Here is a 12,987-nt window from a genome sequence, read left to right as displayed (position 1 = left end):
GGGCTGGGGATTTAGCTCAGCGGCAAAGCGCCTGCCTGGCAAGCACAATGTTGTGAGTTCGGTTCCCGGTACCAGAGAAAAAAAAAAAAAATAATAATAATAAAATAAAAATAAAAGCAAAGAAAACTTTTCAGGAAATATCATGAAAGGTTTTCATACCCACCCCCTAGCATGGCTAAATGAGCTCCTACAAGTGCTTCCCCTACAGCTTTTATGCTTTATGACCTCTGGACTCACCACTATCACCATCACCCTCCATTATACCCGAATGGACCAATGAGCATCTTGAACCCTGGCTCCTTCACTTTTGCATCGTTGGTGACTAGCACATTGCAGACACTCTTAAAATGTCTATTGATTAATAGTAAATTTCATAAAAGAGTGAGCATCACATGGTAATCTTCATATCCATATCAAGAACACTGGAATGTTAGACATCTCATTTACAAGATATAAATTTAGTCTGAGGAAAAAACTGTGAATTGTATTTGGGGACCTATGATCACATCCCTGAGATAAAGGTTTCCGTCCCACTCCAATGGAAGGTTCTATAGTGCAGAAAGTCAACCAACCAGTTCTGGGAAGGTGAAAACCTAAAATCTGTATACTTATTCTGGAATAGAGGAAGGAAGTTCCAATATGGCACAAAGTGATCCCATCTGATCAGAAAAAGAAAAGAAAAAAAAAAGTTTTGGCTTGTGCAGGCAAAAAAAGTAGGACATTTTTCTTCAAGAATTAGGATGACTTAAAGTAAGAGCCAAGAATACTGTACATATGCTTTGATTCTCCACTGGGGTGCTCCTGGCAGTCTATCTGACTCTACATTGAAGACCAACCCTTCATAGTGAACTTAAGTTTGTGAGCAAGGTGCCAAAACAGAATTAGAAATGATACTCTCAGCACCTTTCCCTGGCAATCTTACCTCCAGGGCTGAGGCTTCTGACAGTGCTATTATACCCATCTCTCAGAGACGGATGCCAGCCTAGGAAAAGAGGGTGAAAAAGACCCAAAGGCTCAGGGCTGATGATACATGCTACCCTATGTGCAGTCACCCTGGGACTAGAGGTCCTTGTGAAAGCTGTGTTTCCTGTGATTAATTCCCAGCACAAGCATCTTGGACTATATTATTGACATGTCTTATGCCCTTTAGGAACTGTTTTTAGTTTAGATTTTTAAAGAATTGTGTTGCTGCTGTTTAATGATAAATGTAACCAGTATTCATAGTAAAAGTAAAGTTACCCTTAATCAATTTTTATTCAATGCTTATTAATCATTCTTTGTGGTACAAGTATGGGAGAGCTGGGAGCTCCTGGGAAGTAGGGAGGAGTGAAGGGTGACACGTTGCCCCCAGAGCTACTAACAATTCTGTCCAGTGCAATCAGGAAGAAAAAAGAAATAAAGGGATTCAGATTAGGAAGGAAAGAAGAAAACCATCTTTATACACAGGTTAACATTTTTACACATAATTATACTTCCATAAAGCTGATTTTAAAAAGCTATATAAACATAAATAATCTACTTCAGTAAAATATAAGTAATATAGAAATAATTGTATAGAAACAGTAACAAGTTATTAGTGAAAGTTTAAATGTTAAAAATATAGTTGTTACCCAGCAGACATAGTCATGAACATAAATTGTTGTGAAACAAAAGGAAAATGCCCAAAAATAAAGAGCAACTAGGATGAGGGAAAAGAGAAAAGAAAAGAAAGGGAAATTATGTATATATGTATATACAGGATAGCTAACATAGTTGTACTACTGACTTCTATCGCTTTACTGAAAGAACAGTTAATGATTACTTATTTGATCAATCTTGCATGTCTCTATTTGTTTTCCTGAGAAACCACTTTGAAGATATCAATACGTCATACAACAACCATTGTTAATTTCCTACCACTCTGTCTGTAATTCAGTATTGCTTGTATTGTTCTTATGCTATTTTGTAAATGGATGTCTGTTAATATGTTTTCCTTCTTTTATTTTTAAAATAATTTTAAAAATTAAAAAAGAATAAACTGTCATCCTCCTATGTAAGCATCAAGCTCATTAAGGATTACTGTGACAACCTTTTGGACAATGGACAATTTAAAGTTCCAAAAGCATTAGAAGCTCATGTCAACAATGCTTATCCAACTTGCAAACTATGGACTCCTATTACTATGAGACACCCTCTCACCAATCCTGTACCAATTATTAGAATGGCATAGATAGAAACAAATCATTCAAAACACCTTTTAAAAGTGACTCCATAGTCTATATACTACTGTAAACAATTCTGCACACAAGGTCTACCTACATCTGACCACTTCTATAAAAATGTTTTAGGAAGTAACAAGCTAATATTTCCTTAATATAAAATATATCTGCCCAGTGAAATCTGACTTATTCTGCTTACCAAGAGAGGGAAAACAGACAAATGCCTCATAATATACAACAAATGGGCATATGTAAATAAGATTAAAGTAACAGGGCCAATAAAAGATAATTAAACCAGGGCAGACTCCAAGTAAAACTGTTAAACACCACTGCTGCTCCCACCTGCAACTCAGACTCTCCTTCCACTATTCCTGTCTTGCCTATTTCCCAAAGACTCTGACTCCAAACTAGATGCTTTTATGATATGAACCTTCTCAAAGTCAGTCACCTGAAGAACAGACAGACATCTGAACTGGCAAAATGAAAAGTGAGACAGAAAAATTTCCAACCCCACCAAATTACATCCAACTACCCTTAAAGGCCAATCTTGTCCTTAATTTTTAGTCATCTAATGTATAAAATAATATATTTAGAGCAACAGTTTTAGCAATATAGATCTTTTACAGATACAAAAATTTTAAAGTTTATAAGCCTCTCCCTAAAACACTGAAGATCATTTGCTAGGGTTGTAATCCTATTCTCTGAACTAAGAACTATAATCAGCTCCTCTAAGGGACCCTGGGGTAAAGAAAGAGAAAAGAAAAGGGATGCTTCTATTCCCTACCCTCATTTGCTATTCTCCTGCGAAAAGTTACAGGGAGAAGAGAAAACCAAACTTACAGCTTTCTACATGACTTAATGGTTTGAATTGAGCTTCTACAGGCTGATTAAAAAAAGAACTAAGTTTTCTACATCCAAAAATCTTTCCTTTCTAGCTCATCTTTCCATATTTTCCCTCCTCTGTGCCTACCCAGGCGCCCATCAGATTAATGGCGAAAAATGGAAAACCACTGCCCTGTAGTAAGGTCACAATGCCTGAGTCTTCACTTCTGGAAACAAGGCTGCTCCTGAACAATGGCAAATGACAATCAGCCTTGGGGTTGGAGGGGTGGGGTTGCATCATTAGGACTGACTGAAGTTGCCTAGTGACTGACTCATGGATAAAAAGGAAAGGACAACAGATAACTGTGAGATCCTCAGTCTGGTCACCTGAACCCACCACCAAGTAACCCAGAGTGGACATGATTGCCTGGCCACTGCACTTTCTGTGTCCTGAATCACAGTGTATGTCCTGTGTAATCACAGATTAAGACTGTGAAAAATCTAGATTAATTCAGGAGGTTTTCAGTGACTACAGTATGCAGGTCATTATTTGAGATAAAGACACGAGGAATTACTTCAACAAATGAAGAAAAAAAGCATTTGATCAAGTCCAAATTCTGTTCTTGAAAAAAATCCTCAGAAAATTGGGCCAGAACAGAACCTCCTCAGCTAAGTAAAGAATATCAACCAAAAAATCTACAAGTAACTTAATGGAGGGTAACTAGATATTCTAAAATGGGTAACAGGGCAAGGTTTTCTTCTCTCACCAATCCTATTCAAAATCATATCAGAAGTCCTAGATGATTTAATAAAGAAAGAAAAGGTATACTGATTGGTACGAAAAAAATAAAATGTCTTCTCAGATAACAGACCACCTATGTAAATAAAATATCCTAAAGAATACACAACAGTAAGAACTCCTGGAACTACTAACCAAAGCTACAAAACACAAAGTTCATATGCAAAAGTCAATTCCTTTCCTAACTAACACCAATTCACAACAGGAATTGGAATTTAAAACACAATACTATTTATAGGGGCTTCCCTCAAAATGAACTGTATAGTATTAATCTAATATATACATATATATACATACATATATATATATATATATATATATATACTATCTGAGGAACTTTATGATGCTCTGATGAAAGATAGCAAAGATCTAAAAAAAGGAAAAGTATTTCACGTTGATGGGCAGACTTAACACTGTTAGTATCTCAATTCTTCCTAATGTGATTTACATTTTCAATACAATCTCAATAAAAATTCCAGCAAGTTATGTTGTAGATATCAACAAACTAATTCTAAAGTTTATATACAAAGGGAAAAAAAATAGAACAGCCAACAAAATATTAAGAAAGAACAAAGTTAGAAGACTAGAAGTATAGGAATTCAAGACTTACTGCAATATTATGATAATCACATAGGTGGACATGGAACATTCACAAAGCTAGGCCATATTCTGGGTCTAAATGTAACTCATTAAAAAATTATACTGAAATATACATTTAAAAACAAAGAAATAAAAATAAAGTTAACACAGAAATTAACAAATAAATCTAAAAATTTTTCACATTTTTGGAAGCTAAATAATACATTTCTAAGTAACTAAATTAAAATAAATGACAAAACGAATTATAAAACATTTAAAATGGAATGGAAGTAAAAAATACAACATACCAAAATATGCGTACAGTTAAAACAGTGCTTGGATGAAATTCACAGTAGTAAATGTTTTTATTGGGAAAAAACAATCATCTAAATTTCTACCTAAAGAAAATTTTTAAGAAGAAATTAAATCCAAAGCAAGAAAAATAAAGAGCAAAAGTCAGTGAAACAGAAAAATCTGTAACACCAAAGCCAGTCTTTGAAGAGATCAAGAAGAATGAACATGCCTGGACTAGCACAGTCCGAGGAATTTTGTGTGATGGTTGAAATATTCTATAGCCACACTGTCCACCATAGTCGCTACTTGACACTACTGAGCACTTAAAATGCAATTGAGGAACTCAATTTTTAACTTTACTTCGTTTAATGTACATTTACATAGCCATGTGTGGCTAGGGCTAACCGTCTTGAAAAATGCAGCTATGTCATACTACAGAGGAGGAAAGAGGTAGGGATAGAGAGGGAAATGGGGGAAGGGAGAGAGAGAGGAAAGGAGGCAGGAAAGGAAAAGTGAAACAAAAACAAAATCAGAAATGAAATAAAGGACTTCATTACATATTATAATGTAGAGCCATTAAAAGGGCAATAAGTATTATAAATAAATATATGCCAAATTTGATAATAAAGATGGAAAGGACTACTTCCTTTAAAAAATATTTTCCAAGGCCCTGAATTCAATCTCTAGCACTGAAATAAAAAGTCCCCTCATAAAGAACTGAGTAGTATACATAACCTAAAAAGTGATCAAAAGAAGAAACTGAGTCCACAGTATAAAATCAACATAAGAAAATTCTTTGTCCACTAGTTTCCTGCTAAATTCTACCAAATTTTAAGGAAAAACAATAGCATGCAAAATGTTGAAAACTGACTATTTTCATGTAGAACAATCAATATAAACCGATATATCATACCATGTACTAAACTAAAATCAAAATGGATCAAAGATCTAAATGCTACAGCAAAAATGCTTACTTTACTTTATCTAAGTAAAACACTTAGATAAAGGCAAGGATTTTCTGAACAGAATCTAATGGTACCAAGAATACCAAGAATCAACAAATGGGATCATATTGTACCAAATTAAAAGGCTTCTGCACTACACAGGAAACAACCAACAGAATGGGAAAAATATTTTTCCAGAAGAGGCAACCTACAGAATGGGAAAAAATTTTTCCAGCTATTCCTCAGACACAGGACTAATACCTAGAATATATTAAGAATCAAAAAAAGACCACCCAAAATAAAAAACCCAATCAAAAATGGGTAACTGAAATGAATATACATTTCACAGAAGAAGAAGTACAAATGGTCAATAAATATATGAAAAAATGTACAATACTGCTGGTCATCAGAGATGCAAATTAAAACAACATTAAGATTCATCTCATTCCAGAAAGAATGGGTATCATCCATAAATCAAATAATAACAAATGCTGTTGAGGCTGCAGGGAAAAAAGAACCCTCCGACATTGTTTGTGGGAATGTAAACTTGTAAAACCATTATGGAAATCAGTACAGAGACTTCTCAAAAACTAAAACTAGAAATACCATTTGACCCAGCTACTTCCCTTCTAGATATGTTCCTGAGAGAGTTAAAGACATCATATTACAGTAATATATACATACCCATATTTATAGTAGCACAATTCATAATTAGCTAAACCTTTCATATGGTGTATATGCCCATCAACAGATGAATGAATAAAGAAAATGGTATTCATATATCACAGAGTATTACTCTGCCACTCTGCCATAAGAGCTAAACCCAGGTCATTTTCACAGAAATAGCAGTACCTTAAAACTATGAAATAAATCAGCCAGATAAATATCACATGGTTTCTCTTATATGAGAAACACAAAACAGAAATAAAGAGCTAAATAAAGATAACAAGAAGTAGAAAGATAAATTTTGTTCAAATTGGAAGGTGATCTAGTCAGTGGGATGGAGGAGAGAGAAAAGGGGGTGAAGAAAAGAATCAAAATGTGTTATGCACATGGACCAACTCCACACAAGGAATGTAATCATTATGTAATGCAAATATGTACTAATAAAAACTGAAAAACAACACTGGTTTGGAAGAAATTTCAACTGTCGTTCCCACCTGGAAACAGATTATTTCAGTTATACTTCAGTTGTATACAAATAAAGACATTACCTTTTCTCTGAAAAAAATTATTCAGAAAATACAAGCAGAAACACTTCCCAACTATGACACTACAATAATCTTGATGTCAAGATGAAAGATATTCTAGACCAGAACCTTTTTTTTTGAAAAAAATCACTATATGGATTAAAATATATCAATAAAATACAAACAGAAGCAATATACATCTCCGTTTGGTTTTCTTTAATTTCTCTCAAATGTTTTATGTTTTTCAGTGTTCAAATATTGCTGAACTTCATTAGACCTATCCCTAAGATTTTTTTTCTTTTTCATTCAGTTGTAAATGGTATCTTTAAAATTTTAATTCCCAGTGGTTCACTGCCAGTATTGAGAAATGCAACTAGTTTTTGTATATTGGCCACACATCCTGAGTCTTTGTTAAAGCCACTTATTTCTACTATCTTTTTGTAAATGCCTGGGATTTCCTATAAAACAATCACGCTGTTGTAAATAGAGACAACTTTGTCTTCTTTTTTAATTTCCATACCTTTATGATTTTCTCTTCCTTTATTTTACTGACCAGCACCTTCTTATAATACATAGAAATGAAGAAATGAAACATCCAGACAACATAGTATTGGTGCAAGACATATATCTCAAAAGAAGAGAAAAAGAGATCACAGTAACTCATACATCAGGACAAATAATTTTCATGAAAGGTGCAAAGATAATACAATGGGGACCAGATAGTACTTTCAGTAAGTAGTGTTGGAAAAACTAGACATCCATATGCAAAATTATTAATTTCACCCCACACTCACATATGCACAAAATCAACCTAAAAGAGATCACAGATGCAAACGCAAACTATAAAACTTGTACGTGAAAACTGCAGTAAAACCTTTGTGGCACTGGATTAGGCAAGGATATTTTAATACACTAAAAGTACAAACCACAAAAGCAAAAATTGGTAATCAGATTTATGAAAAATTTTTGCTCTTCAAAAGAACAACATCTTTAAAAGGGCTTGTACCCTACATATATAAAAACTTTTTTAAAACGACAATTCAATTTTCAAAAAATGGACAAAATATTTGAACAGACATTTCACCGAAGAAATATAGATGGCAAACAAATATAGAAGACGCCAACACAAGTTGCCAACACAGAAATGCAAATAAATAAAAACTATAATATCCTTCTACATATTCATTAGAACAGCTAAAATCAAACATACACAGCAACAACAATAATATAAAGTAGTTCTGCTGACAATGTGCAGCACGAGGAACCCTCATTCTTTGCTAATGGGATCCCTACTCCCTATCTGGATTTATCTTTCTTAAAAGCACTTTTTCTTACCTGAAAGTTTGCTTTTGTACGTAAATCCGTATGTGTACATTCATATGCTTATTGCCTATCTCTACCAATACAAGCACTATGAAGCTGGTGATGTGGTGTCTTGTCACCATTTACTGTGCCACCCAGCACCAGGAAGAATGTCTGGCACAAAGTGGGCACTTAGTACATATGTATTAAAAACCAGGGAGGTGGGCTGGGGATTTAGCTCAGTGGCACAGCACCTGCCTGGCAAGCTCTAGGTTGTGAGTTCGATTCCCGGTACCAGGGAAAAAAAAAAAAAAGAATAAAAAGCAGGGAAGTATGTGAAAAGAAGGACACTAAGAAAATTAGAAGTGAATGTATGGAGCCAAGGAAACTAGTCAGGGCAGTCTACAGAAGAATAATATGCTGGTATAAATGAAAATTCAGAATACTATAAAGCTGCATGATACCATGCATGATTTGCAGTTTCATCTATACATTAGAACTAGCTAGAGAGCTTTGCAAAATCCCAATTCAAACTCAAGACAAAACCAAACCAACAAAACCAGCATCTCTGAGGATAGGACCTCAGCCTAGGTCATTGATAAAGTTCTCCATGTATACTGGTCAGAATTTTGTTGCTGAGACACAAGACCCACAATTTGAAGATGTTTAATTTGACTCATCATTTTGGGGATTCAGGCCATGGGTGGCTGGCTCCAAGGCAGGAACATCATGGCAGAAGGATATGTGCAGCAAAGTTGCTTATGACAGCCAGAAAACAGAGCAAGAAACAGAACCAAAGAGGAAGAACTAGGGACCAGATATACAGATCACAAAAACACACCCTGTCACTCACCCAGACACACCCAGAAGGGCACTATACTAACCTCCTAGGCAGTTCCCAAGCCAATCAAGTTGACACTTAAGCTTAACCAACACATTCCACCACTCATCAAATTAACACCTACACATCTCCTTAGACTATACTTAATCCACAAATGTTAAAAAGGCAGTAATTCTGCCTAGCATGATATAACTATCCTGCAAACAACTAAAAATCACTAATCCTTTCCCCAAAATCTCAACCGTTCCACAATTGTTGAGATGCAAGAAAAAATCATGCCTGAGAAAGCAAGTAATTTAATCTGAAAATACAATGTCACAGGGTAAACACTACCATTCAAAAAAGGAGGAATATGGTTTATATACAGATGCCTCCCCAAAGTCTCAAGTGGTCAGTTTTTCAGAGGTAGCTGGATCTAAGATGTGTGATACTGGGATCAAGAATGTGATGCTGGGATTGACTAAAGGTGTGATGCTAGGATTAAGTAAGGGTGCCCCATCTGGGGTGTGAGTACCACCCACCTAAGGATGGGTTACTAAGGGACAGAAAGAGGATTGCTGCTGTTGCTTCCTGCTTCCTGCTTTTGCTGCCTTCTGCCTGCCATGAACTGTTTCTCCTGTGATATCTGTCATGCCACTTACCTCGGAGCCAGCCAACTGTGAACTGAAACCTCTACAAACTGCAAGTCAAAATAAACCTTTCCTCCTTTAACCTTGGGTGTCAGGTATTTTGTCTCAGCAACAAGAAAAAGTAACTAAGGGATAGAAAACAATAGGACCAAAACTCATTGTTTAGCAGGGCTAACATTAAGTACTGTAGCTCCATATCTAACATCCAGGGGACATAATGGTGAGATATGAGTTCCAGAGGGTTTGGGGAGCCCTATCCCTATGGTCCTGTTGATTATAGCCCACATGGCTTCTCTCTAGCCCACATCTTCAAATTTTTCTAAACTCTTCCCATGAACCATTGCAAAGATTTCTGAAACATGTGGTTACATATACCACTTCCCTGGTACCAATTTTCTATACTGGTCAGCTTTTTATTGCTGAGACACAATACTCGACATCTACACCATAAAGGAAAAGAGATTTAATTTGGTTTATGGTTTCTTGGGTTTCAGTCCATGGTTGACTTACTCCAAGGTAGGAATATCACATTAAAGGGGTATGGTGGAACAAAGCTGCTCACTTCACAATGGGGTAGCCAGGAACTAAAGAAGTTAGACAGCATCAGAGAGGTAGGACCAGGGACCAGATGTAAACCTCAAGGTAATACCTTCATGATCCACACAGAAACATTCAGAAGTGTGCTCTACTAATTCCCTAGGCAACTTCCAAGCCACTCAAGTTAACAAGCTTAACCATCACAGTGATTCCAGATGTAAAGTCCAAGTTGAGAACCACTAAAGAAATGCAATCCAGGCTTTGAAACTACACAATATATACCTGGACATAAAATTGTGCAAGTTATTTAACCTCCCTTAGCTCAAAATTCTTACCAACACAAGGGGAATAATACACACTTCCCAAAGTTGCTGTAAAACTGAGATTACATACAAAGCTCTCAGCAAATGTTAATCTTCTTTCCCAAGGTAAACCTGATGAAATCTTCACTGCTAAATATAAGACACGCTATTTCAATCAGTTCACATCTTTGCTTGTTACCTCATTATGAGATTAAATATTTGCATTGGAAAAGTTCAGAAACAATAATTTTTTCATTTTCTTTATGATAAGACGCTGCCTAAAGCTATGTCCATTTTAAATTCAAAAGTAAACTATGGTGGGAAATCTAGCTTATCTATGCTGTGGCTCTCAAACCTGGCTGCAAATAAAAATCACATGGAAACTTTTAAAAATGCAGTGTCCAGACCTCATCCAAGCCAATTAAATCCAAATCCCTGGGGTGGCTCCAGAGCATCAGTATTTTTTTAAAGTGGATTGAAAATTCAAAAACAGAGTCAGAGCTAAACAGCACTGATTTGCACTAATGATATCCCACATTAACTGCACATCTAAGTCCCTAGGGAGCTCTTTTTAAAAAGTTTGATTCCAGAACACTACCAGGGTTTATTAATTCAGAATCTGGGGAAGTGGAACCCATCATCCTATAAGACTTCATAAACACTCCTCTGGTAATTCTGATACAAACTCACTAGGGAACCACTACTTTATATCAGGCATTTACTCTCCCTGTTGTGTATTAAATAAGATTGTTTTGAACATTTGTTGGTCTCAAATGCTAAGCCTGCCTACTTGCTTTTAATCAATAACTGACAAAACCTGTCACAGTAACTCCAAAGATTTTTACAGATCATTTTGGATGTTTCATTTGCAACCCAATCACCCACATCATCTACCACATGTACCAGCATTGGCTATGTAGTCCATTGGTCTTTCTGAACAAGTCTCTCCAACAGAGTGCCACTTTGGGAAAACATGGAATCACACTGATCCCCAAGCTTTGTGTCCCTGTTTTAAGTGGCAGGCAATGCCGAGACTAATGAAATGAACCCATTGGTCTGGTGACTCTGAATGAAATCTAAATTCTTTTCTACACTTAGAAGCAAACTACTGTTTGCTTCCCTCAGAGATATAAGAAGAAGAAATAAGAGTGATCCCTGAGGTAGAAGTGATAAATACCCTGCAATCTTAAAACTCTACCTACATGCAAGAATAAGAACTTTGGAGAGGGGTTTGGATGAAGCTAATTAATCTGTATACAAACTGCCATCATGCCACTTATTAAGTGTACTAACTCATGTAATATTAACAGTATTTTTTATCAGGAAGGTACTATTATTCTTATCTTATGAATAAAGAAACAAAGCCAAACAGAAGTTCAGTGCTTGGACCGAAGTCACAAAACTAGTAAGTGGCAGTTTTTTAACCCAAGCAACCTAGCTTTGGAGTAAAACATCTTTTCTTTTATCCTTTCTTTTCTTTTTCTTATTATGTTGCCTAGGCTGATCCTAAACTCATGATCCTCCTGCTTCATCTTCCAAGTGGCTTTGTTACCCAGCCCTAATCCATGTACATACTCCACTACAGTACAGGTGAGTACAGCCAAGCCATTTAACAACTACAACCACAACAACAAAGTTAAAATTCTGCAGTGAAACTAGAAACTGCAGATCAGATCATGTGTATCTTGGGCAAGTTACTTAACCTCTCTGAGTATTTTTGTACCAGATAAGCAGACATAAATAATAGTACTTGCCTTGAGCGTGCTGAGATGAGGATTAAACAAGATTATGCGAAGTGCTTGGCACTTTTACAAGTTCAATGTCAGTCATTATAATTTGTATATTAATACAGTCCAAGTGACCTGGGAGAAATGACAACCTATTAAACTGAAAACTCTCCCTAGGAATCTTAGATCTCTAGATCTAGTGATGTTAGATTCTGTAACTACCAATACATCAGATCCAATATGAAAGGCAGTAATAAAAGATTTTCATGAAACTTGAGAACTGTCATGGATCTAAAATGCAAGCAGCCTGAATTATGAAGCTTCATAAATGTAACCTCACCAGGAGCCAAGCTTTCAAGGAAGTACAAATTGCAACTGATGCTAAATTGAAGAATATGCTACAGGAGAAGATCCAGTAAGGTAAATATTAGTCCTCCTGAGTCACATTGTATAAAGAGAAAAAAAAATAGGAACTCAACTAAGAGGTGCTAGAGCCACACATGGTGGTATTCCTCTGTAATCCCAGCAGTAGGGAGGTGGTAGCAAGACGATCACAAGCTCAAAACAAGCCTGAGCACATAATGAGACTGTCACAAAAAAATAAAATAAAACAAAAGGAGGCAGCATTCATCATGCAAATGGCACTGTATCAGATGCTTTTCATGTATTACCTTATTTAATGTTCATAACACTCCTCCAAGGTTAAACAAACAGAAAACCACACAGGTTGGGCTCACAAACTCATAACTACACTTCTCAAACAGGTACTCAACACTGCATGACAATTCAACACCACACATGGATCTCCACCAGCACACTTCTC

The 12,987-nt window shown here is 35.9% G+C and overlaps 1 protein-coding gene across 8 annotated transcripts in view; it reads right to left on the bottom strand.

Annotated features, from left to right (window-relative positions):
- The window catches only part of Ptpn20 (protein tyrosine phosphatase, non-receptor type 20), a 92,386-nt gene that overhangs the window by 76,823 nt on the left and 2,576 nt on the right, over positions 1-12,987 (bottom strand). Inside the window, exon 2 of one of the 8 annotated variants that reach the window (XM_005412601.2) lies at positions 923-982. The exons of the other annotated variants lie outside the window; for them this stretch is intronic. The gene's annotated coding sequence lies outside the window, so the exon portion shown is untranslated. The remainder of the gene's footprint in view (positions 1-922; positions 983-12,987) is intronic. 8 annotated transcript variants of the gene reach the window in all.

Source organism: Chinchilla lanigera, unplaced genomic scaffold (assembly GCF_000276665.1).
Source record: "Chinchilla lanigera isolate Chin_1 unplaced genomic scaffold, ChiLan1.0 scaffold00155, whole genome shotgun sequence".
Lineage (NCBI taxonomy): Eukaryota > Metazoa > Chordata > Mammalia > Rodentia > Chinchillidae > Chinchilla > Chinchilla lanigera.
The sequence above is the reverse complement of the archived record's forward strand: the minus strand, read 5'-3'. Positions and strand labels throughout refer to the sequence as shown.